Source organism: Ursus americanus, chromosome 29 (genome assembly GCF_024610735.1).
Source record: "Ursus americanus isolate L20-20 chromosome 29, mUrsAme1.1.p, whole genome shotgun sequence".
NCBI classification, from domain to species: Eukaryota; Metazoa; Chordata; class Mammalia; order Carnivora; family Ursidae; genus Ursus; species Ursus americanus.
In genome coordinates this window covers 22,714,830-22,741,453 of record NC_142155.1, presented here as the reverse complement: position 1 = coordinate 22,741,453, position 26,624 = coordinate 22,714,830, and the positions used below count along the sequence as shown (strand labels likewise).

The 26,624-nt window shown below is 35.2% G+C and overlaps 1 long non-coding RNA gene and 1 other non-coding gene across 2 annotated transcripts; one reads left to right on the top strand and one right to left on the bottom strand.

Moving 5' to 3' along the window:
• Window positions 1–400: 400 nt before the first annotated feature.
• On the top strand, window positions 401–502 carry LOC123797612 (U6 spliceosomal RNA). The gene has a single exon (XR_006780998.1). It is a non-coding gene; the product is annotated as a U6 spliceosomal RNA (small nuclear RNA).
• Window positions 503–8,352: 7,850 nt separating this feature from the next.
• LOC123797386 (uncharacterized) lies at window positions 8,353–25,557 on the bottom strand. Its single transcript, XR_006780931.2, has 4 exons — window positions 25,476–25,557; window positions 22,903–22,996; window positions 16,924–17,034; window positions 8,353–8,467 (listed from the first exon to the last, which is right to left on the bottom strand). It is a non-coding gene; the product is annotated as an uncharacterized LOC123797386 (long non-coding RNA).
• Between the last annotated feature and the right edge of the window lie 1,067 nt (window positions 25,558–26,624).

The window sequence follows — 26,624 nt, the reverse complement described above, 5'->3', positions numbered from 1 at the left end:
GCATGATTACATTTGTAGAAAACCCAAGACATCTATAAAAAAGTTCCTAGAATTAATACGTGAGTTTGGCAAGATTGCAGAATACAAGATCAATGCACAAAAATTAATCACATTACTACATAACAATGAGCCTGAGGACACCAAAATTAAACACACAATACCGTTAACAATCAATGCAAATAATACAAAACATTGTATAGGATCTAAACATGGTAACTTACTACATTGAAAGAAATCAAAGAAGACTTAAACAAATGGAGACAATCCAATTAGAAAATAGGCAAAAGAGATCAACAACATTTCACCTAAGAGGATATACAGATGTCACGTAAACAAATGAAAAGTTATTCCACATCATTAGCCATTAGGGACATGCAAATTTAAACCACAATGAGAGTTCTTGCTTTGGCAGCATATATAGTAAAATTGGAATGATACAGAGAAGATTAGCGTGGCTTCTGCACAAGGAAGATACACAAATTTGGAAGTGTTCTATATTTTGCTTTCTTTTTCTAATGCTTTCAGATGGGAAAATTGAGCATCCGATAAGCAGAGGGACTTACCCAATTGAGGGCCACTTCGGCTTCAAACCCTTAGTTCCTCACAAACAAACAATCAAAAAACCAAAACCCAAACTGAACCAAAAAAAAAAAAAAAAAAACAATGAGATATCACTAAGCACCTATAGCTATACTTAAAAATAGTGACAACAGTAAACACTGGTGAGGATGTCATGAAATAGGATCATTCATACATTGCTGGTAGGAATTATAATGGTACACACTTTGGAAACATTTTTGCAATTTCTTCAAAAACTAAACATGAAACTAATATATAGCCCTGCAATTGCACTCTAAGGGCATTTATTACAGAGATATGAAAAGTTATACTCACACAATAACTTGTACATGGATTTTCACTTAGCACCTTAATTGTAATAGCAAAAAACTAGATCAGCACAGATGTTCTTCAACTGGGACGCTTTAACTGTGGTGCATCTATATTATGAAATACTGCTCAGCAATAGGAATTAACATACCGTTAATACATGCGAACACTTGGATGAATCTGCAGGAAATTATGCTGAGTGGAAAAGCAATCCCAAATGGATACATAGCATATAATTTTTATTTATATAGCATTTTTGAAATGACATAATATGAGAAATAGAGGAAAAATTAGTGATTTTCAGAGATACCAACTAGGATTGGTGGTGGTTGGGGGAAGGCAGAGGTGTGGGAGGGAGGTTAGTGTGGTTATAAACGGGCAACCCAAGGCAATTTATGGTGTTCAGCATCTTGACTATGATGGTGGATACATGGACCCTCATAGATGATAAAATTGGATAGAACTAAACCCACATACTCTGTGTACACACACATATGTGTGCAGGTAAAACTGGAGAAATCTGAGTAATGCTGGTGAATTACATTAATGTCAATGTCTTGATTATGATATTATACCACAGTTTTTGCAACATGTTACCATTGAGGGAAAATACTGCAAAGTGTACCTGAGATCCCTCTTATAAGATTATTTCTTACAATTGTATGTGAATTTAAAATTATATCAAAATTTAAAACATAGGTTTAAAAAAATTGTATACTGAAATTAAAACTATAGTGAAAATGAGATTACATGAAAATGACTCAAGTACCAGGAAACATCTATTCCTTAAAAAGTGAAATTCTGCATATTATTTTTATTTTAAATTCTCTCCTTTGCGTGACGACATTGTAATTGATAAAATTTGGAGGTAGCCGAAAAGAAGAGAAAGCCCGCGCAAAGGATTAGCTGTTCTATCTCCATATATTGACTTAAGTAAAATAAGTAGTATATAAAAATATAGTCATTAATTAATGATACAGTAAAATATATATTAATCAAGAGAGAGAAAATGTCCTGTAACTTTCAGATCAATATTTTCACAGTGAATCTCCTTCATACTCAGCAGTTCCCAACTTTTTTACACATTACAAAACATTTAGAACATTATACTTATGTGCCACATGAGACTCTACAGATTTACTGATAGCCTTAGGGAACTAGCCCTTGTCCTCAGGAGATGCTGATTCCCAGCCTATCACCTTAAGACTAAAAAGATCAATATCTTCATACAATTGTGATTTTGCACTTTGGGAACTGCTAATACAGGCTGAAATTAAAAATCTTTATTTTCTACTTGGATGAGGGCTCTAGGGGATCTGTGCTGTACCTACCAGCCAAGCTTCACCTTCTTCCACTTCTAGCCTCAAACCGGGAGCTCCAATAGTAAGAGTTCTCTGTTCTAGTTCTCTGAACACACCAGGCCTGTTGAGTCTTCTCTATTTCTACACTCATGAATTCCTCTACCTGGAAGTATCTCTATGCCTGATCCATCTGCCACAAACCTTTAACCCCTCTGTATTGGGATGATTAAAAGCTTTAAAGACTAAAGCTCTTCTTAAAATTTGTGCTTAAGTGCAGTTTCATTTGTCAGATCAAAGTGTTGTGGACAAACCTCAAAGTGAACAATTATTTTGCTATATACATTTATTTACTTGACAATATCCTGACTGGACTATAGCACTCTTGAAGGCAAGAAGTGCATAGTTTTTATCTTTTTAAATTTCATTTAATTAATTTTGGGGGGTGGGCTAGTGAAATACAAAAGTGTAGGTGGCCAATACATATTTGTTGAATAAGTTCATAACAAATATTTGAATAATATTCATAAAGTGGTATCTACTTGGCAGAATAACATCTTCATTGCATCTTTGTGTAATATGTAGTCTTTCACATTACTGAGAGTCATGAATTATCTCTCCAGAAAAAACACCTACGCATAAAAGTTTGCGCACAGTTGCCATATTCACGGATTTCCCTGTAGATGACCTAAGGGTCACTCATCATCCAGGACAGTGGATTAGGCCAAAAGATCTTCTGAAATGAAAAATTATTTTTACCTTATTGGGCAAACTACCAGTATGACTTGATACTTATAGATATACTTACCATGCACTTAGACTAGATAGATTGTACTTATAAAAATTTTCAGAAATCAATAAGTTTATTTTATGCTTAATGTGTGAAGATAAAATGGTACCAGAATATCTATTGTGTGTCAAGGAAAAAGGAGTCAATTAGTCCCCAATAAAATAGATATTTCATACTCTGGAATAACCCAGTATGTTATATTTTTAAATGTCTGAGCCATAAAAACATGTCAAGGTATTTCTTACCTCTTAAACTGATTTCACTCACTCTTGATGCTCAGAATATTTTGTTTTCAATGTGTTGAAAAGTGTATTCTATATTTTTAGTTTGAACGTGTTCACATTTCTGTTATGAGCAGAATATGAAAGACATTTTAGGAATTACTAAAGGTATTGCAAAAGTGATTTGAACACCATTCAAATTTATTTCTACTTTTGTTAGTATCAAAGGCCCAATTGTAAATTGCTATGATTTGCTTATTAGATTTTTAGTGTAATTTTTATCCCTTAAATTTTATTTTACTTTTTAAAATATCTTCACATTTAAAACTATAGGAATACAAAGATCCAAATTATCTTCTACAATGCAGGATTAATCTTAACCTTTTAGCAGTTCAATTTTTGTATTGAGGACACAATTCTTTTGGCGTATCGATTAAATATACTGCATAATACTTTATTTTCCATTATGACCAAGCCCAAAATTAATTTCTGAGTTTTTTGTTGTCATTTATTTTTTATTTTTCCTTTTATTTTTATTTTTTCATTTAGGAGTCTCAGTACCAAAAGAGGGCCCTGGTTTGAAAAGAAATATCTGCAAACAAACAAATCCACAAAAAATGAACAGCAACAAAATATCCTCACAGTAGGAAATAATAAAACTGCAGAGGTAGAAGTAGACCTTTAAAATACTTGTAGTTGGCATACTGAGTAGCTTAGTTGGTTAAGCATCTGCCTTTGGCTCATGTCATAATCCCAGGGTCCTGGGATGGAGTCCCACATCGTGCTCCCTGCTCAACAAAGTGTCTGCTTCTCCCTCTCGCTCTGCCCCTCTCCCCCTGCTGGTGCTCTCTCTCTCAAATAAATAAACAATAAAATAAAATATTTGTAGTCTATATGATTTGTTTGACTTCAAATTTGATTTGTTTATTTTCATAGGCAATGATGAATTTATATACAAACTTTTAAACGCTTTATTAACCAGGACAGAAAACTCAGATTAGAAGGTAAAACTAAAAGCATTCACTTCATCATTTCAGTAATTCAGTGCCCATCTGCTGTGTTGCCAATTTAATTATAGAAAGGTCTGTTAAAATATTTATAGGTTGTAAAAAATTTGGACAGACTAATAAACTTTATAACTATAAATATCTGATGTGATATCATTCTTTTAAGACTAATTATGGAAAAAATTTACTGTGTGTATTTTTTTTTTTAAAGAATTTATTTATTTGAGAGAAAGAGAGAGTGCAGGAGCACCGAGGAGGGGCAGAGGGAGAGAGAGAAGCAGACTCCCCGCTGAAAGTGGAGCCCGAAGACGAGGATGCAGGCCTCAGTCTCGGGACCCCAAAATCATGATCCTAGTCAAAGGCAGACACTTAGCCAACTGAGCCACACAGGTGCCCCTGTGTGTATTTTTTTTGTGCATGGAGTTGTATCAATTTTTTAGATCGATTACTACAACAAAAGTCACTTTTACCGAAAAAAAAAAAAAAGTTATGTTCCAGGTTATGTATTTAAAGCAGTATTTGAGTGGTGCCTGGGTGGCTCAGTCTGTTGAAGGACAGACTTGGTTTCGGCTCAGGTCATGATCTCAGGGTCATGGGATCCAGCCCCACATGGTTCCATGCTCAGCATGGAGTCTGCTTGTGTTTCCCTCACTCTGCCCCTCCCCCCACTTGCACTCTCTCGCTCTCACTCTTTCTCAAATAAATAAATAAATCTTAAAAAAAAAAATAAAGCAACATTTGGTATAGAAAAATTCCAATATTTCTGTAGACCCTGGATTGCCTGGGGAGTTCACTATGACATAGAGAGCATTTTACCTATACTGGAAATCATTATATTTAGGTCAACCCACTTGTGAAATTTGTTCTTATTGTCTTTTTATTTAATTTAATAATAATAATAGGTATATATAATAAATAATTTAATTATATATTATATAAAAATAGATTATATAATACATATTGTATATCATAAATGTATGTATATACACACACACACACACACAATAGACACTGATTACAGGTTCAGAGCCCTTTCCTTCCATGATCTTACCTGATTCTTCTTACAGCCACATGCAGAAGGTGCCATAAAAGGAGTTGTACCTGCTCAGTTCATGAAAGAATGAAAGAAAAGAAACTTTAAATAACTTGCCCAAGTTCACTAGTTAGTCATTGTCAGAATTGAACCCAGTAAATGTGGTTCCAAGTGGAATGTTTTTCCATGACATGATCTCCAGAGATGAAAGAATAATGAAATCTTTGCAGGTAAAGTTTGAAGGCAGAAAGCTGCTCACAATTTTCATTCACCTTGAAAACAGAAAGGTTTGAGGATATATCTGACACTTTATTTACTATGATTACTCTTAATATATATAAATGTAAATAGCTGTAAATATCAGCAAGCATTAAGTGCTCTCCTTTTCTCAGTGGGGTGGAAGTTCAAAAAGTATCTTGTATTGGTGCTGACCAGATGCATTTTTTGGTGAATATTTGTGTTACTGATACTCCCTATGGAAGATTTTCTATTGTCATATGACTGGCTGGACATTCATTTTCAAGAACAATGTTATTAGAAGCCCTCAGGATAGATGCCATTGGAACAATATCAACTCTGAAGCAACATGCTCTGATGTCATAAGAATCCTGGAGTCATGTTGAGTCACCACCTTTAGTGATCAGTTCCCACATGATTAGAAAGATAGCATTACATATAGGTGAAAGCTTCTGAAAAGTCATCTTGTTGAATCTTTACTTACCTCTTTCATGTCAAAGACAGTACTTTATAATGTGCCTGATTCAGAATAATTCTCCAAATCCCTAAGTTTTCATGAAACCAGCTGTTTTCAGCAATTGGTATCTTAAGAGCAATTTTTTTTTTTAAGTGCTATACTGTGTTCCTGGGTTATATCAGTGTTAGTACCTACCCTGGATATTCTTACCCTATGGGCATGTGAGCGATCTTTTCTGTATTCTTGAGTTCTGCTAGGTCATTTTGCTTTTCTTGTGACTCATATATAAAGGATGTTAACTTATACTGCTGAACATTTGAGTAAAAACAGGATAACCCCCAATAAACCTGAGCTTATGCTCAGGAGTAGAGAGATTAGTCCCTTTTTATCTTCTGATAGAACAGAGAGAAAACACTGAAGCAGCCTTGATTAGCCTTACTGATAAATAAAAAACAGCAGCATGCACCGTGGACTCTGCGGGAGCATTCCGTGGCAGCCCCCAGAGCTGCCCTTCTACTGACCAGGCTTACTCCTTCATGCCTATCCTGCCTGTTCTGTCAATCCCAGTCCTGGAAAATTCCAACCTTTGTTTCTTCTACTTTTGCTCTAGCTCCCGACCAGTATTAGATCTAATGCAGAAATGATGGGCCAAACTTCAGCTGGGTCCTTCCTTCCCACTTCTGTGCAATTGGTTCATGGATCACCTGGTAATTCTTTAGTGAAGATACTATAATGATTGCCCAGGCTATCTTCTCTCTCAAGTCTTCTACATCCTCATGTTAACCCTGTGTCTCAGCTAATGCCTTTAAAATCCATCTGCAGTGAGCTCCCATATTTCCTCTTACTTCTAGCCCAACGTACTTGTCTACACAGATATTCATTTTTTCCCTCTGGACAGAGAAAGATTCCACTTCTTGACTTGTAGTAAATACTAATTTTATTTTTCTCTCACTTCTTAAATAAGTTGTATTGTCACCATTCCTTCCATTTTCATTAACAAAGTTCCTTTTAGCATAACATCTCCTCTAGCTTAATAACAACTCTGAAAACCCTCAGTTAATATGGCTTCCCTGTCTAGTTACCCATCTTATTGCATTATAAAACGTCTTAAATGCCTAGACATGAGAGGGCCAAAGATCTGAAGTCACACAGATAAATATAAGAACTTGTACCCCTAGTGTTATCATCTTTAAATATTGGTATTTTCAAATATAAAAAGAACCACCCAGTACCTTGATCTATCATTTTTAACAATCCTTTAGTTTGGACTAGGTGTGTTCATTTCAACTATTGGATTGTAAAATCTTTGAGAATATGAGCCATTTTTTTTCCTTCTCTTCTCCTTCTTGGCCTTTGTTCTTCTTCTCAGCCTCCATTTTTCATAATAGGCATTATATAAATGCTCACTAATTTATGAATTGACCTTCAAATGCTTTAAAACTTAAACTGGAGAGTGTGGCTGCTGATCAGGAGAAAATGACTCTCACAGGAGTAAGCCCTGAACCCTATATGGTTATCAGCTGATGGGGTTCTTTTCTCCTGGTTGGAAGAAAGAACTCCCAATCATGTATGAATAAACTACAAATCAGATAATCTAGCAGTGACTGAGCCATGATGTCTCAGTGAACCACTAAAACCACATATGCAGTATAATATCTCAATGGATAGTCTTTATTCATAAAAATGCAATCCAGTAAATATCATAGCATTGTTTTACTACCCCTTTGCTTATCATTCATTGATTGGGTCTAGAACATAGAATTAGACATTATTTATAAGCACTTGATGTACATCTGACAAAGACAAAAAAAACATGAAAGAAGATGACGAAATGATTTTGGCTTGGTGCCAGCGCTAAGGGAGTTTATTATCAGAGTCCATACGTCAATTCTCTTTATCTTTAGAGAACTTGGATCACATTCAAGGTCACAGAGAGGTGCAACCAATAGTAGATCTTCCAAAGTGGGAAATTTTTGCAAGTGAAAGTGACGAAAGACTTAAACTAAAACGATCCTGGAAACACTACCACAGCACTACTGCGGTAAAATACAGTGAACAGAGCAGATACTAAGAACATAAGAACCTGCTGATACTTTTCTCAGCTCTGGTTGGAAATTTAAAAGTAAAATATTCAAACAAACACATAACAAGAGGACCTAAATTCCAACACTTCCTAGTCAGTTTCTAGCATGCAGTGAGCTATAGAGACTCTAGTAGCTGAGTAATTTGGGATGGACTGCTTTCCTGCTCTGCCAACATGGAACTTGTTAGTGTGGCTGTTCACAAAGATGGGGAATATATTCTTTTGCTCAATGCATATTTTTAAATAGCTGCTATAAGCCGGACACTAAGCTATGTCCTAGAGATACAGCCAAATAAAATAGGATCTGTGCCCTTGAAGATTTACAATAAAGCAGAATATGAGATAGGCCTTTATTGAGTTTCAGAATTAAACACCAAAATATAAAGATACATTAAAAATCATGTCTGTTTCTGATTATCCATATTATCATTTTCCTCCATTGGTGCAGAAAACCTATTAGATTGAAGAAGAGAAAATCAGTTAGATGTAAAGCGAAACATTATTAGATACAACTTAAAATCATTAACATATTTATCAATTTATTCATTATTTAAAATATCTGTCTTTCCAGGTAATACATCATGTACTGTAAACAGTTCAATTTCCTCACCTGTTAGTCAAGTACACTTAACTCAATGAGAAAATATGCCAACTCTCTCCTCACGCATATCAATCAATGAAAAGCTTTTATGGAGTTCCTCCATGCAATGTAGGCAAAAATTTGACATTCTCTTTTTCCATTGGTACCACTGGAGGTGTTTTAATTTTCCAGATGGAAAATTACTAGAATATAACCTTTTCTTGGAATGCCAGCCATCCCAAAACAAAGCGTAAGGTCTAGACAGGCCACACTGTTATCATAATCTCAATATTTTAAAAGTTAAATGATAGTCTCTTCAGCATTAAATGATTACTTTGTATGACCTACCCTCAGCAGCCTCTAAATCACCAATAAAATTTTTCATGTATTCCAGGATTTTGCTGAAAGTCTTATAGCTACAGATGCCTGATCCATCTTACCTTGAAAAAGTTAAATATGAAATTAGAGGTTAAGAAGCGATGAGTGTCAGCATAGTCATGTGATATGTCATGGACGTGTAACTGAGCTTTGGTTCTTATGACTCATACTAGTGATCCATAATGAATCAGGCAGGCAGGACTATTTCTGTCATTCAATCAAAAGGTTTTTTCTTATTGCTAAATGTTCTTGAAGAATATGCGTCTCCTATGTATTATACATAGATCACATTGAGGTTCACTGTTTTAAAATTTATGTTACTAAGAGGAACTTAATATTAATCAATGATTAATGAGTTTGAGGGACTGTATTTTTTCTTTTGAATATATACAATACATGAAAGTAATAATATTAGTCCTAGAAAAATTGGTATGCCTTCCTTAAAATTGCAGATAACAATAAAAGTAAAATTGGCTTATCAGAAAATAAGAAGGTGTAAAGGTTAATTTGAATTAGAATGTGTCAATTACATTCTGGATATATGTTATTCTGGAAGATGACATCAATGGGTCATTATAAGAACCTATGATGGCAAATTTAACACTTGGCAATGCTATTTCATTCAAGTGCTTCAATGACCTCATATGCAGAGTCAAATCCTCTCCAAGTATAGACTTCTTATCCTAATTTACCAACAGATTAAGATTTATTATTTATTCAAAGAAAATATCATGACTATAAAGATTACATTTAAGTTCTTCTAGTTCTGCTTCATTGAAGTTCTTCTAACTTTGTTATTCTCCGTGGTCTTTCTATAGGACTGTTTCGGGAAAGCAAAATTTGCCACCCCAAAATTTGTGTCTGGCAATGTGGATTATTTTAGGCTGATTTTTTAAAGATATTATTTATGTATTTATTTGAGAGAGAAAGAGAGAGAAAACATGCATAAGCAGGGGGAGAGTCAGAGGGGGAAGGAGAGGGAGAGAGAAACTTGAGCAGACTCTGCCCTGAGTGTGGAGCCCCACGTGGGCTCAATCCCACCACCTTGAGATCATGACCTGAGCTGAAACCAAGAGTCAGAGTCTTAACCAACTGAGCCACCTAGGTGTCCCTAGGGTGATTATTTTTAAAAAACAGAGGCTCAGGAAAAAACCTTTGACTTTCCCCCTAACTGCCTAAAAGAATTTAGATAGAGGACTTGCTCTAGGAAGGGAGGTATCACCATAGATAACTACAGTATAATGCAAAGTCTGTTTGTTAAAATTCTTCTCTGTGTCCATTGTTTTAGGATGTCCCGGCAAATATTGATTGATTGAACATTTACTTTTTTTCATCTTCCTGTGAATTGTCTTCCTCCCTTTCGAAGTCTCAAAACCCTATCTCCTGCTTAGGTCTGAATGGCCTATAAGCCTCAATTGCTTGACTGCCTATAGGCCTTATATTCTTATGGAGCCCTTGTATGTACATAATTAAACTGTATTTTATTTTCTTAATCTGTCTTATGTTAATTTATTCTTAGACAAGCCAAAAGAACCTTGAAGGATAAGAATATTTTCTTTTTTTTTTTTTTAAGATTTTATTTATTTATTTATTTATTTGACAGAGATAGAGACAGCCAGCGAGAGAGGGAATACAAGCAGGGGGAGTGGGAGAGGAAGAAGCAGGCTCATAGCAGAAGAGCCTGATGTGGGGCTCGATCCCATAACGCCGGGATCACGCCCTGAGCCGAAGGCAGACGCTTAACCGCTGTGCCACCCAGGCGCCCTGGATAAGAATATTTTCTAACCCAACACTATTTTTGGTAAAATGAGGTTAATTATATGGCACTGCCTTACAAGAGTCCTTGAAGATTCGTTATATATATATATATATATATATATATATATATATATATATATATATATATACACACACACACACACACACACACACACCATAATATTTATATATAATGATGAAGATCAATATATTCTACTTTGACTTTCTTGACAAGGGATTGGAGAAGGAAGATTCTGTCCTACTATACATTTTACTTAGTATTAAAGTGGAATGTTCCAACACTGAAGGCATTTCAATCCTTGGTGCCTTTCTACTGCTTTCTTCACATCTTTAGTACTGCTGAGATATATTCTTTTCTTTATTTACTGTCAAAAGTCATGAAACTAAGTCATTATAGCAGAACACTTGACAGGGGCTGTATATGTTGTTTTATTTAAGAGGGCTGAAAAATCTTGCTGCCAGAAATATCTGTACAGTTCCAGGGATGCTAGCGTTCAGATCAACTCTTTGGATCAAGCACACTTTCCGACAGGCTTCTAAGCAAATGCAAGCAAGTTGCTGTGATGAAGATGAGTGACCTGGAGAAAGAGCACTCATTAGGATACATTTTGACCAAAGCTTTTAAAAAAGAGCAGAACTCTGAGTGAACATGACATAGAACTACAGTTGTATGGCCTGGTATATAGGACACTACATAGGTAAGGTAAGACTGCCAAATAAAAGTTGGCCATAGCAAGCAGGGAGGTAATATGGAGACAATGGAAGGAGAAAAACCCAACCATTCAGAGAAGGCACTGGAAAGAGAACTTCTAAGAAGTTGCCTGAGAATTATGGCCAACTAACATTCCACCCATTTCTGTCAAATTCTCATTTTCTAAAGGGTGTGGATATCCTCTGGATGCAATCCCTTAATTAGGACAGGTGTAATTAAATTCCAACAAAGAAAGAGAGGCACAAGTTGAATAGAAATAGGTGTAAATTGACTTCAGGTAGCAAATGTCACAGAGCTCCTAGGGCTCTTTCAGACTTTTAAAATAGTCTTGAGTTTTGTATAGCTAAACTTAATATGTAAGTGTTCCCATGAAGCTGATATGATCCCAATTATTAGCTTATAAGTTAAATATAAACAATGTGAAATATGGCAAAGTCAAATAATAACACAAGTCAGTGCATGATTCAGGACCAAGCAGGTCATAGAAGTGAGGTGGGTGGGTATTACAGCAGCAGGCAGACCAAGAACTGAATCATTCCTTACTAGCTTTATCATACTGGGAAAGTTGCTTAGCCTATTTGCCTCTCAGTTTCCTCATTGGTAAAACAGTTAAAATAAAAGCTACCTACCAGGATTAAAGATATATAAGAATTTGCCTAGTACAGTGCTCAATAAAATGGTAAATGATTACTATTGTCATTGCTGCTACAACTGCCACTATGGACAATAAAGGCAACAAGCGTTGAAAGAAAGTATAAGGTTCTGTGAACTTTAGCACCCTGGGACAGTTTCACAGTACAGACAGGGTTTGTGCCAGTATTTGAACGTTGAGTAGAGTATGTACAGGCAGAAAGGATTCTGTGAATGGGAGGAGACTTCATTCTGTTAAAGGGGGAATGATATAACTGCGTTGTGCAGACAGAAATATCCCTGACAGGACTTAAAGAGATAATGAGTAGACTGATCTAATAAGGAATCCATTTTAGGGAGATATGGGTAATAAAGGAGGAAAGGTTAACTTGGGACCTAATATATGATCTTAAATATCTGCCAGCCTTTGGGCTCTTCTCTGTGAATAATTGGTAATGGGCTGGATTATGATTAATGGACCAGTGTCAACCAGAAGAGAGATGTGTGGTCATAATCTGTAGGGCTGTTCTCATCGCTGACATTTTAAACAGGTTATCAAAGACTTAGCCTACATAATTAGGCAGAGACTGTCTCTGGAGCAAGAGAATTGAGAGTTCCATTCTAGTCCTCACTGAGCAGACCACAGTTGAAGTAGGGGAACACATCCATAAAAGAATGAACATAATAATTAAGAAACCAGAAACCTTTGTCATGGAAAGATGGAAAGTTTTGGGTACTGTCAAAGAAGAATCTCATAGATATTTTTTGAGAGCTGAATAAATGTTACAACATAAATATTATATTTTATATGTACTGTAGCTTATAGTATAGTGTATTATAGTACTTCTGCTCTGTATTTTCCCTTCAAATCATTATTTAAAGTAAAATATTCCAGCTGGATTCTGTTCCAGTTGTTTTGATATAGGCCAGACATTCCTGTGTTTGATAACAAGGAAAAGGAATTTTCTGGCTTGTATAAGGATCTGAGGCTCTCTGAGTCTGTTTGTAAACTATGTCTTTCAGGAATGCAAGTCATTTAGAAGTGTAAATCTTTCTGAGCTATAAATGTCCAACCAGGGATGGGCTAAGCTAACAGCAAACCATCAGTTTTACTTTTTTTTTTTTTAATTCTTTATATTTAGCTAGGGAAAAGAATCCTCAGGAAGACCATGTTAGCAAATGTACAAGAAATTAAGCTGTCATGTGAAAAAGGATAAACTTATTTGCAGTGTTACAGGGTAGAACTAGTTCTGTGGGTAAAGATAGACAAAGGCTATTTCTAGCTGTAGATAAGAAATATTTTATAGAATTGGTTGAAAATAGCTTAGCGTCCTTCATGAAGATGGAAATATTCAAACCAAATGTAGATGCTCAGTTGTTTGTGAAACTAGAAGAAGCTATCAGTTAACTCGGTGATTTTCATTCTGTCTGAACATCAGCATCACCTGAAGGTTTTTTAAAAGCTACATTGACCCCAGTCCGCTTCCTCAGACCAATTCATTAAAACCTCTGGTAGTTAAGCATATGGGCATTGACATTTTCATTAAGCAGCAAGGTTGTGAAAAACTACATCAGCTAAGGTAACTGCAGGTTGTCCCACAGCATCCATCCTATCTGTAACAATTAGGAGAGTGCCATGAAGAGTCAGTTAGCATGGGCAATCATGGGATGGTATGCAGAGTGAATTGAGGGTAATCCAGTTTAGAGGCAAGTGGGACAAGGAGGGGGCTGCTTGAGTCCAGCTAATAGATTGTGAAGACTTCTGCAGTAACTATGTATTGCTTTATAATTAGAAAGGTAAGGTTTTTTTTTAATTAGCAATAATATTAAAGAAAATAAGTGAAAATGTGAAAGTATTTTCTAGCTTCATCTTCAGTTCCTCATGTGCTCCCACCACTTCCCCCAGTACATGCATATATACTTGTGTTCCGGCTGCAGTGGATTCTTGAAGGTTCTGAGAACATTATAAATAGATTTTGAGTCATTGAGACCACTCTCCTAGAGTAATTCTCTTCCCTTCCCTGCCTGGTAAAATTTATCTCCAAGACCTTGCTCAACTATCACCTCCTCTGAAATTTTCCCTGAATTCCTCAGAATTAATTGTTTTCTCTACTCTTTTTCTATAATATTGTGGACATAGTCCAAGAGCTATATTTATCACGTTGCATTTTAGTTATTTTTATTCATGATTGTCTTCCTAGATTTTGTTTGCTCTTCTGGGCAACAAAGAGAAGAGAGAATTTTTTTTTTTTTAATTCAGATTTTCTTCAGGGAACTATAAAATCACTGATGGAATCACAGAAGTTAATTGAGGATATTTTAGTTTGAATCAGTGGCTGGGCACACATTTGTATATACCCTATAAGGGCTTGGAAACCCATTTCTGAAGAGCTTTTGAGAGATGCCAGGGACAGAAATCTAGATTCAGGATTTATGCACAGAGAAGAAACAGTTAAAGGTCAACTTACCTATTTATTCAACAAGTTTATTCATTGACTTCTATATGTAAAAGTACAGTGCTAGCAGCTAAGGATATATTGGAAAACATATGGCTGGATGGCACTATCCTTTTGGAGCTTATACTTTAGTGCAAGGGGGAGGGAGAGTGGAGATGAATTTCTGAGGCTGAGTATGTATGCAGAAAATAGCAGATGGCTAATATATGGACACTAGGAAATGCTCACTTTAATAAGCAGGAGAAGGAAAATGAATTATTGCCAATGGACCATTTGGTCTACTACTCTTTCTTTCAACACTGTGACATATTTCTCTGGATTAAACATGGCCAACTGAGAACTTTATGCCAAGTAGAGTAGTTACATAAGATATAGCAAGCCCAGTTAAATTAAACTTCAGATAGATGAAAAATAATTTTTTAAGTATAAGTATGTCATACGCAATATTTGGGACATACTTGACCTAAAACTTATTTGTTGTTTGTCTGAAAGTTATATTTAACAGGGAACCCTACATTATTATTTGCTAATTTTGTGAACCCTAATTCCAAGATTACATCATTTGACTTTTTGTGAAGTATGTTTAATATTTTTTTCTTCAGAATATTGTCCTATATGGAGATAATTTATGAGGGGAAAATAACAGGAAAGTCAAGTTGAATAATATTGTTTAATGGAAGGTCTTTAAATTGGAGTTTAGATATTTGATCGGTATTATAAACTCATAAAAATTATACCTGTATCTGATTACTTACTCAGCAAATATTTATTATTAATTTTATTACAAGGGTTTAAAGTCGGTAAGAACATCAAATATGTTACATAATTTTATGTAAAAAAAAGAGGTACTTGATAGAAGCACCTGGGTTGCTTAATCAGGTAAGCACCTGACTCTTGATTTTGGCTCAGGTCATGATCTCAGGGTCCTGGGATCAAGCCCCATGTCAGGCTCTGTGCTCAGCAGGGCGTTTGCTTCTGTCCCTCTGCCTCTCCCCTCTGCTCACACACTTTCTCTCTAAAATAAATAAATATTTTTGTAAAAAAGGCACTCAATAATATAACTTTATTGTTGATCATGTACAATTGCATTGGTTTCTGTTTTGTAAAACAAAAATAGCTGTTTAGACCAAGTTACTCATTCCTTTGTCCCAACAAGATTGGTACAAATCATTACCTTTTTAATCGACTTTTATTTGACTCTCTATGCTAGCCAAATATTAATAAATTACACATATTGGCTCATTTATAGCAGACATTTGCTGAATAAAAATTTTTATTCATCAGGCAGATTTTTGCCACAGTTATCAATACACAATTTTAGTTAGTTTTATTACTAAAGAATCTTATTATCTGGGAGAAAAATGTTTGCAACCCTTCATCTGTAAAAATAAATCTCTCCTATATGCAAACAATGGACAAATAGAATTCGAAACCAAAAACACGGTACCATTTACACTAGCAATCCACAATGAAATATTAGCAATAAATCCAACAACATGTATCCAAGATCTTTATGAGGAAAGCTATAAAAATCTGATGAATAAAATCAAAGAATTAAATAAATGAAGAGATATTCCATGATCATAGATCAAATATGGTCAGGATTAGTTCTTTCCAAATTGATCTATAGATTCAATGCAATCCCAATTAAAACCGCAGCACATTATTTTATGTATATAAACACATTGGTTCTAAAATTTAATCAGAGAGGCAAAAGACCCAGAGTAGGGAGAAGAATAAAATTAGAGGATTGAAGCAAACTGATTTCAAGACTTACTATAAAGCTATAGTAATCAACATAGTGTAGTATTGGTGAAGGAACAGACAGATAAATGGAGCAAAATAGAGAATCCTAAAATAGACCCCCATAAATATGGTCCACTGATGTTTGGCAAAGGAGCAAAAGCAATACAATGAATCAAAGATAGTCTCTTCAGCAAATAGGGGTGAAACAGTCAGACATCCACATCCTGGCAAACTGAATCTAGACAGTGATATTACACTCTTCACAAAAATTAACTCAAAATAATCATAACCTAAATGTAAAACACAAAGCTATAAAGCCCCTAGGAAATGACATAGGAGAAAACCTAGATGACCTTGGATATGGTGATACCTTTTTAGGCACAACACCAAAGGCACAATCCATATTCATAAAACTTGGACTTCATTAAAATTAAAATTAAGATTAAAAACTGCTCAGAAAAAAAGAATCAAGAGAATTAGAAGACAAGTCATAGACTGGAAAAACTATTTCAAAAAACATATCTGCTAAAGGACTGTTATCTAAAATACAGAGAATTCCTACAGCTCAACAATAAGAAAACAAAAAACTCACTTAAAAATGGACATAAAACATTAGTAGATAGCTTACCAAAGAAGATATATGTATGTGACAGGCCTATGATGTTCCGCATCATGTCATTAGGGAAATTCAAGTTAAAACAACAAGATACCACTACATACGTATTAGAATGACCAAAATCTGGAAAACAGACAACAGCAAAACGTTAGTGAGAATGTGGAGCAACAGGAACTCTCATACATTCCTGGTGGAAAAATACAAAATGGTATAGCTACTTTGAAAAACAATTCAGCAGTTTCTTATAAAACCAAATATACCTTAACCATATGATCCAATAATTGTTCCTTGGTATTTACACAAGAGAATTGAAAACTTACTGTTAACACAAACACCTGCACATTGATATTTATTGCAGCTTTTTTCATATTCCTCAAATTTGGAAGCAACCAAGCTCTCCTTCAGAAGGTAAATGGATAAATACACTGTGGTCCATCTGGATAATGGAATATTATTCAGCAATAAAAAGAAATGAGCTCTCAAGTCATTAAAAGAAATGGAGGAAACTTAAAAGCATGTTAAAATAAAGAAGCCAATCTGAGAAGGTTAGGTAGTATATTATATCAAAATACGACGTTTTGGAAAAAGCAAAATATGGATACAATGAAAAGGTTAGTGGCTGGCCAGGCGAGGGGAACAGAGAGGGACAGAAGAGATGAACTATCAGAACAGAGAGAATTTTTATGAATGAAAATGTATGATAGTGTAGTTATGGATATATATCATTATATATTTGTACAAAACCATTTAATGTTCAAGACCAAGAGTGAATCCTTAGACAAATTATGGACTTGGGTAATTATGATGTGTCAATGTAGGTTCATCGTTGGTAAAGAATATAACATTCTGGTGAGTAATGTTGATAATTGGGGAGTCGATACATGTGTGAGAACAGAGAGTATATGGGGAATCTCTGTACATTCTCCTCAATTTTATTGTAAACCTAAACTTCTCTATAAATAATAAAGTCTTTAAAACAAAGAATGAATCTCCTGGGGCACCTGGGTGGCTCAGTTGGATAAACATCTGCCTGTTAATTTTGGCTCAGGTCATAATCTCAGGGTGGTGAGATGGAGCCCTGTATCAAACTCTGTGCCCAGCAGGGAGTCTGCTTGAGATTCTTTCCCTCTCTCTCCTTCTGCCCCTTCGCCTGCTTGCACTCTCTCTCTCTCTCTAAGATAGATAGATAGATAGATAAATAAAATCTTTAAAAAGAAAAGAATGAATCCTGATTTATTTATTTATTATTGAAGTATAGTTGACATACAATGTTATATTAAAGTGTACAACATAGTGATTCAACAATTCTATACATTACTCAGTGCTCACCCTGGTAAGTGTAATCTCCTTCTGTCACCATACAACATTATTACAATATTACTGACAATATTCCTTATACTGTACTTTTCATCTCCATTAATTATTTATTTTATAATTGGAAGTTTGTACTGCTTAATCCATTTTATCTATTTCACCCATACCCCTACCCACCTGCCTTCTGGCAACCACAGTTTGTTTTCTGCATTTCAGTCTATTTGGGGTTTTTTGTTGGTTTTGTTATATTTTTTTAGATTCTACATATAAATGAAATCATATTGTATTTGTCTCTCTTTGTCTGACTTATTTCACTTAGTATAATAACCTCCATGTCCACCCATGTTGTCACAAATTGCAAGATCTCATTCTTTTTTATAGCTGAGTAATATTTCATTGTACGTGTGTGAGTGTGTGTGTGTGTGTGTGTGTGTGTATGTACATCACAGCTTCTTTATCCATTTATTACTGATAGGGCACTTAGGCTGTTGTAAATAAGGCTTCAATAAATGTAAGGGTGCTACATCCTTTCCACTTAGTGTTTTCATTTTCTTTGGGTAAGCACCCAATAGTGGAATTACTGGAATCATATGGTATTTCTATTTTTAATTTTTTGAGAAACCTCCATACCTCATTTCTTTCCTATCCAATTAGGGTAAGAACTTGTAGGGGAGCAAAACTTGCCACCCCAAAATGTGTCTCTTTGGCACATGGATTATTTTAGGCTTATTATTTTTTAAGAAATAGAGGCTCAGGAAAAACCTTTGACCTTCCCCCTAACTGTGTAGAAGAATTTAGGTAGAGGACCTGCTCCAGGAAGGAAACTATCACCATAGATAACAACTGCATATAGTTGATCCTTGAGCAATGTAGAGTTTAGGGGTGCTGTCCCCCATCCCTTGCAGTGAAAAAGCAGCATTTTGACTCTCCAAAAACTTAACTATGACTACTGTTGATTTAAAGCTTTACTGTTACCATGAACAGTCAATTAAAACATATTTTGTAAATTAAATGTATTATAGACTATATTTTTACAATAAAGAAAGCTACAGAAAAGAAAATGCTATCAGGAAAATCATAAGGAAGAGAGAATACATTTATAGTACTGCATTGTAAAAAATCCACATATAAGTTGACCCATGCTATTCAAACCCATGTTATTCAAGGATTAGCTATAATGTGAACTAGGTGTAGTAGAGAGGAACTTTTGGAAAGTCTTAAAATTCCTCTTTATGTCCCATTGTTTCTGTAGGGCCTGGCAGCAAACATTTGTTTACCAAATATTTACTCTTTTTCATCTTCCTATGAATTGCCCTTTGAAGTCCCAGACCCCTATCTCCATGTCTCTTATTTCAGGATGATACATACACCTCATTCACCCAACTGTCTTTGAAATCTCTGATGTTTATGTTAATTCCCCATACGTAGGTAATTAAATTTGATTTTCTTCTGTTCATCTGTCTCATGTCAATTCAATTCTTAGACCACCCAAAAGAACCTTGAGAGGTAGAGAAATATCTGTTTTCCCCAACAGGTCACACCCATAATTTTGGGTAATTGACAGACTTTTATGATTCAAATAAAATTTAGAAAGATGGGCCAACTACTTTCGAATAAGTAATTGGGTGAGAAACTTTCACTCTCACTGAGATATAAAGCCTAATTATCTTGATGCTTCACCCTGAGAGTTACTTTTAATTGTATCTGGCATTCATCAGATATATTTAAAGATCCTTCCACCTCACTGGGGTAAAATTTTTAAAAGGTGGAGCAGTTGACCAAGTGAAAGGTTTGAACTGGGCTAAGAGGATAACATGTATATGGAGACAAGCAAGGTCATTTATGTGAGAAGAAAGAAAATGTCATTACAAGGAGTCTTCTTGAAAGACCTGGAGAGGGACAGTCAAAGGAACTACTACTCAAAGTGTCATAGCAAAGGTACTAGTGGAATGAGCTGGATGGTTCCTAACAGTCTCTCCTGGTTTCTGCTCAGTGTAGACTCTATAGATCACAATAAAGGTTTTGAACTTGAGATAAAGGATGGCTCAACACAGTTTTCTGGACTCCATCTGAATGCTTGGTCACTTCAGAATTTCTGTTTGTTGCCTTTTGTTTTGTTTTGTTTTTTAACCGATGGACTACATGATTTGGCCATATATGTTAAGAAAATACTAAAAGAATAATATTTCTTATCAGGAGATACTGATTAGCTAGCTTGTTCAAGATCATATATCACATCATTAATGGTAAATTGAGTTGTATTGATAACACTTAGATATTAATACTGTTTGGAATAATAATTTTAAATTATTGATAATTTCTAATTAAGGATCTGCTATTTATTTCTCATTGAATGCATCATAGTAAATCCAGTTACATTTAAATTAAGCATTTATGGTTTCAGATAGAAAAGCAATGTAACATGATGTAATATGAATCAGAAGTCCTAGATTCTAGCCTTAATGCCAAGATTTTATTCTAATTAGTTGTGTGATCTTTGGCAAGGTATTACACATTTCTTGAGATTTTTGTTTCCTCATGCATAAAAGATAATATCTCTTTGCTCATTTTTCAGATATATTACCAATATGATGCAAGATCATTTATGCAAAAAATGAACTATAGAACATTCTACAAATGTTATTATTTTAACAAGCAAAGTAAACTATACCTAAAAATAAAGCATATTTTTCACATGCATTTTAAAATAACTAGTTATTCCAAGAAAGCTTTTCTAATTTAATATAAAAAAATTAACTAGGAGTTAAACTGCCAAGGACGGCTTTATTTGTTTGGCCTACTAGTTTACTTAGGGAACGTAAATGCTTTATATGCTGATTAGATAACCATCTGAAATGAGGGTCTATTATCACTGACGTTGGAACTCAGGATTTTGTCATCTTTCTGGACACAAAAGATTAGAAATACTTTTGGAAAAATAAGTTTTATTTCCATGTATTCATGCAACTTTTACGCTATCCCAGAATTCTATTACTTGTTCTTAAGCAAGTCCCTAAGTTTTCCCACATGCACTTCATTCTCTAATATCTTCTTATTTCTGCTCGTCAAAAGCTGTAAATTTAATCACAATGTTATTTTTTATATTCAAAGACTAAAAACAACTTGGGTGTCACAGTTTCAATTATAATCCATGATGTTTTCTCCTATTCTTACTTGATAATAGAACCTCTAGTTTTTAGCTGGGTCTTGGTTATCTGACATGCAGGATACTTTTCTTAAATTTTCTCACAGTAGGTGTGGCCATGTAACTAAGTTCTATCCTTTGACTATAAGAGGGTATGTGCCACTTGTGGGAAATGTTCTTTGCCTTTGCTTAGTTTTACTACATCACCCCAAAACTTGAGAAAAAGGTGGTCCTGGGATTCGACATCATGTGGCACCATACCAGTCCAGAATTTCTTTTCTGCATGTAAGAAAGAAAATTCTGCCTTGTTAAATCTACTTTTAGTCTTGGTTTTCTTTGATTTGCAACCAAACCTAAAACTAACAAGTGCAGCTTTCAACTTGGGAGGACTGATTAAAAAAAAAAATCCTTCAGACATTAATATGATGTAACAGAATGTTAAGTTAATCAAAATATATTCAGCGATACAATCAGATTACACAATAGCATTTATAGTATGATATGAAAGTGTAGAAAGCAGCATATTAACTATTAACAAAATTATCCTGCATAAGAAACCAGTCCCCAAACTCAGTAGCTTACAGAAATAATGGATTATTTTCAGTTGCATGTCTATTGATTGTTTAGAATTGGCTAATCTAGGAAAGGTTCTGGTAGATTTGGCTCCAACTTGTTGGTTGGGTCCAGTGGGTCATTTTTATGAGTTCTTATTCTCTGGGTCCAGTAGCCTAGCTTTTTTTTTTTTTTTTCCTCATGGGAATGGGTGAAGTATAAGAGAGCAGGCACATTTCAAGCCACTGCTTGTGTCACATCTGCTAATATCCCACCAGCCAAAGAAAGTCACATGGCTAAGTCCACAATCAAGACACAGGGAAGTATGCACAACCTTTGGTGAGAGGAAATGCAAGTCACATAGCAAGGTCAAGGATAAATGGGATAAAAAATTATGACCAGTAATTCAATCCTCTACAATTATAGAATTAATTTTGACTGACAGGCTTATAGGCAATTTTATTTCCATATATTTGAAACTTATTTTTTTCCAAGTTAGATTGAATAAACAGTTGTGATGTAGAAGAAAGTCATAAATATAATTTTAAAACATTTTACCCATTCTTTAAGGCTCATCTCAATGCCACTTCCTCTTTGAGGTCTTCTTAGAGAACTGAGTAAGCTAGTACTTTCCTTCTCTGAACTATGAAGTATTTATTTTTATACATTTCATATGGAATTTCTCTCTTTTTTCTTTTAATTAGTATTATTTGTACTTCTTTCCCAGTAGACATCAGAGCAGAGATTATGTCTTGCTCAGAAATGCATGTACTTAGGCAAGTTTTGCACATAGAAAATGCTCAGGAAATATTTATCAAATATTGGTGAAACACAGACAAATAAAAAAATCGGACACCTTGTATAGGAAAATATTACAAAATCTTCATAAAACATATATTGACAGATGATACCCAAAATATTTGAAACCTCCACAAAAATGGTATTCATTAGGACAGCATCTCATTAGACATGGTATTTACCTGGTCTGGTTTGCACATTCCAAAGACTTGAACTTGACTCTTGTAGACAGATAAGGTACGTCCATTTTTGATGTCCAGTTATTTAACTTAGAACCTTATAAACATCACAAAAAGATTCAATGAGACAATTGAGCAGAATATAAGTAATCCTCAGAGACTACCCTAGGAACTCCCATAAATAACCTGTAGAGACTTAGCAGGTGGAATTGAGACCCTGCTTTCATAAAGGGGGAGGCTACCATATTTTGAAAGTAATATTTATGTGGCTTTATTCACTTCTACTTGGTAAGGAGAAGCTTACATGCATAAAGTAAATTCTACTGAATATAGAATGGGTTATTTTATCCATCTGTAGTGCTTCCTTATAATAGGCCCACAGAAAAGTCTCACCTGAAGTGATAGTCATCTCTGGTTTAATTCCCTTTCCTAGATGTGTCATATATTTCTTGCTTCATGCCACTTGGTCTCTTCAAGGTATGTCTGTTCTTTTCTGGCCTGTACATCTATATTTTAAAATGGATTTATTCAAAGTATCAGCACTCATTAGCAGGTTTCTCCAGAAATCTTTCCATCTCTCCAAAGTGATCTGACATATACTGGATGTGGCTATGGATACTGCAGCTCTCTGTATCTCGGAGAAGAGAGCTCTTGAGTTGTATTCTACAAAGTAGGGGAAGGGGGTTGCAGTATTACAAAAAAAAGTTTAATCCTTTTGCCTGAGAAATTCACTTCATGATAGAAATGATATGTGAAAATAAGCATGGCATTATATAAGACCAGAAGCCACACACACTTTATAGGACTATTAGAGTATAGTGATATATGAAGAACTTAGCAGCAAGTTCATGTAATAAACCATCAAAAAAATAGCTTGGTTTTATTTTTCATTGCTATGGGCCCCTTAAGAAGAATGCTAGTTATTTTGGTTTACTTACTTTCTAAAGGGGGCAGCCAGTTTGATTTGTGTAAATTCTCCTTCACATGAAGATGTCAGGGGAAAAAGAGAATAAAGAGTCTTTTTGTGTTTCATGACTGGAAATTGAAATCCTGATGGTAGCTCTTGATGACTGTTGGAGCAAGTATCCAGAGGGAGAAAGTTATGGCAGCTTTGTGTTTAGATGTGAGGTGTGTATGTAAGAATAGGCCTAAGAAGAAGGGACACCCATCCAGGGACAGGAAAGAGTGCCAGGACTAAAAGTTCTGTGAGGGATAGAGTGACCCGAGACAGCTTATTTTCAGTCTCTCTCTTAGGAATCAAGCTCTCAAAAAAACAAAAAAACAAAACAAACAACACCAACAACAAAAAAACAACACAGTTTTTGGGGTATCTGTGAGTACTGGGTGGGGTGGAGGGAGCTAAAGCAACAGCATGGGCTGAAAGCCCAAGCAAGGGGTCCCCATGGTAAAGTCAAGACTTGGGGGATAGGAGTCACAGGTGGAGCTGCCCAACTGAATGGGCTCCACTGGTTTCGGCAGGAAGCTGGGAAAGACCCCACATTAGATGCAACGTTAGCATAGAACAGAGACATCAGACTCACCAAGACACTCTGCATCCACTAGGAATGGAGGTTGCTACGGAAACCATGAAACTCTTTTCTGAACCAAATAAGCACTTGAAACTGCATGGCTGTACCAACTCAGGGATGAGAAGGAGCTCCTGAGGGGCGCCTGGGTGTCTCAGTCCTTAAGCATCTGCCTTTGGCTAAGGTCATGATCCCAGGGTCCTGAGATTGAGCCACACATCGGGCTCCCTGCTCGGCAGGAAGCCTGCTTCTCCCTCCCCCACTCCCCCTGCTTGTGTTCCCTCTCTCGCTGTCAGATAAATAAATAAAATCTTAAAAAAAAAAAAAAAAAGGAGCTCCTGAAAAAATATTGATAGAGGTAGTGCCTACTATATTCAACTTGAATTTGGGCAAACCAAAAACATGTGACACCACTTTCATTGTTACTGTTATTGTTATTGTTATTACTATTGTTTATGGTAAGAGCACTTAACATGAGATCTACCCTCTTAACAAATTTCCAAGTGTACTATACGGTATTATTAACTATAGATGCAATTTTGTACAGAAGATCTCTAGAACTTTTTTTTAAAGATTTTATTTATTTATTTGAGAGAGAGCACAAGAGTGAGAGTGGTCAGAGAGAGAAGCAGACTTCCTGCTGAGCAGGGAGCCTGATGCAGGACTTGATTCTGGGACTCCAGGATCATGACCTGGTCAGGAGGCTGTCGCTTAACCAACTGAGCCACCCAGGCCCCCACTTTTTTTTGCTCTTTTAGTGTTATTAGATAATAGTAAATTATAATCAAAAATGAAATAACATTTTTTTATCCATCAGATTGGCAAGAATAATAAAGACCTATAATATTTAACATTGATAATGATGAGAAGAAATTGGTATTATTATACACTTTTAGTGAAAGTGGTATTTTTTGAAACATAATTTTATGTTCTGGGTTGCTAAGGTAGAGCTGTCACAGTAATTCCAATTAGGGCCCCCCTCATTTTTCATAGCCTGCCTTGGACCTCTCCCATCAACATTTTTAAATCTTGGAAACAGGAATTACTCACCGAATGGTTCCTTGACAGAGACTCTGTGTTAGAGAGCAAGAGTATATCACTGGCTCATTTTCCTCCAGGCGCATAACTCTCATGTATCTGTAAGAAATGTGGTAAGAGGGGCGCCTGGGTGGCACAGCGGTTAAGCATCTGCCTTCGGCTCAGGGTGTGATCCCGGCGTTATGGGATCAAGCCCCACATCAGGCTCCTCCGCTATGAGCCTGCTTCTTCCTCTCCCACTCCCCCTGCTTGTGTTCCCTCTCTCGCTGGCTGTCTCTTTCTCTGTCGAATAAATAAAAATAAAATCTTAAAAAAAAAAATGTGGTAAGAGCTGTCAGGGGTATCCGCTCTATCTTATTTAAAGGAGTGCTCTTACAATGTCATTTTTAAATTTTCTTTAAATTTTTCCATTTACCTAAAATTATATTCATAGAAGTGAAACTGGATTGACACTGATTTTACTTTCTCTGAATTGAATAGATCACTTTTTCTATTAATTTGTCTTTATATATTTAGCAAGAGCTAAAGCACAGGAGAGTCCGCATTACCCATAAACCCACTGACCCAACCCAATTATGACTCTCTAAGAGTCAATTTCACTTTCCACATTCTTTGAATTTCCACTATTACCAATGCGTTCAATTACAGTATGGTTTATTAATATTAGATGAGGTATTAACAATCTGACAATAATATTGAGTGAAATAAATATGAAAAATCAGCATGTTCTTTTATGGTTTAGAAAATTTAATTTTATCTAAAAATATACTAGGCAAAGTGCTGTATAAACATCATAATATTCAAACCTTTCTTTATTAGTTACTGTTTGCATGGAATAGTTTTTTCCCATCCTCTCACATTCAGCCTGTTCGGGCCTTTTTGTCTAAGGTGAATCTCTTGAAGACAGCATAACAATGAATCATGAGAGGTTTTTTTGTTTTGTTTGTGTGGTTTTTTTTTTTTTTTTGTAAGCCATTCTTCCAATTTGTACCTTTTTATTGAGGTGTTTAATCCATTTATTTTTAAAGTAAATATTGATAAAGATGGATTTACAATTGCAAAAAAACACTCTATTGCAAGTTTTATATTTGGGCTTTATTTACATATTTATTTTCAAACTTTGATGTTTGCCTAGTTAATGTCAGCATTTTCTGATGAGAT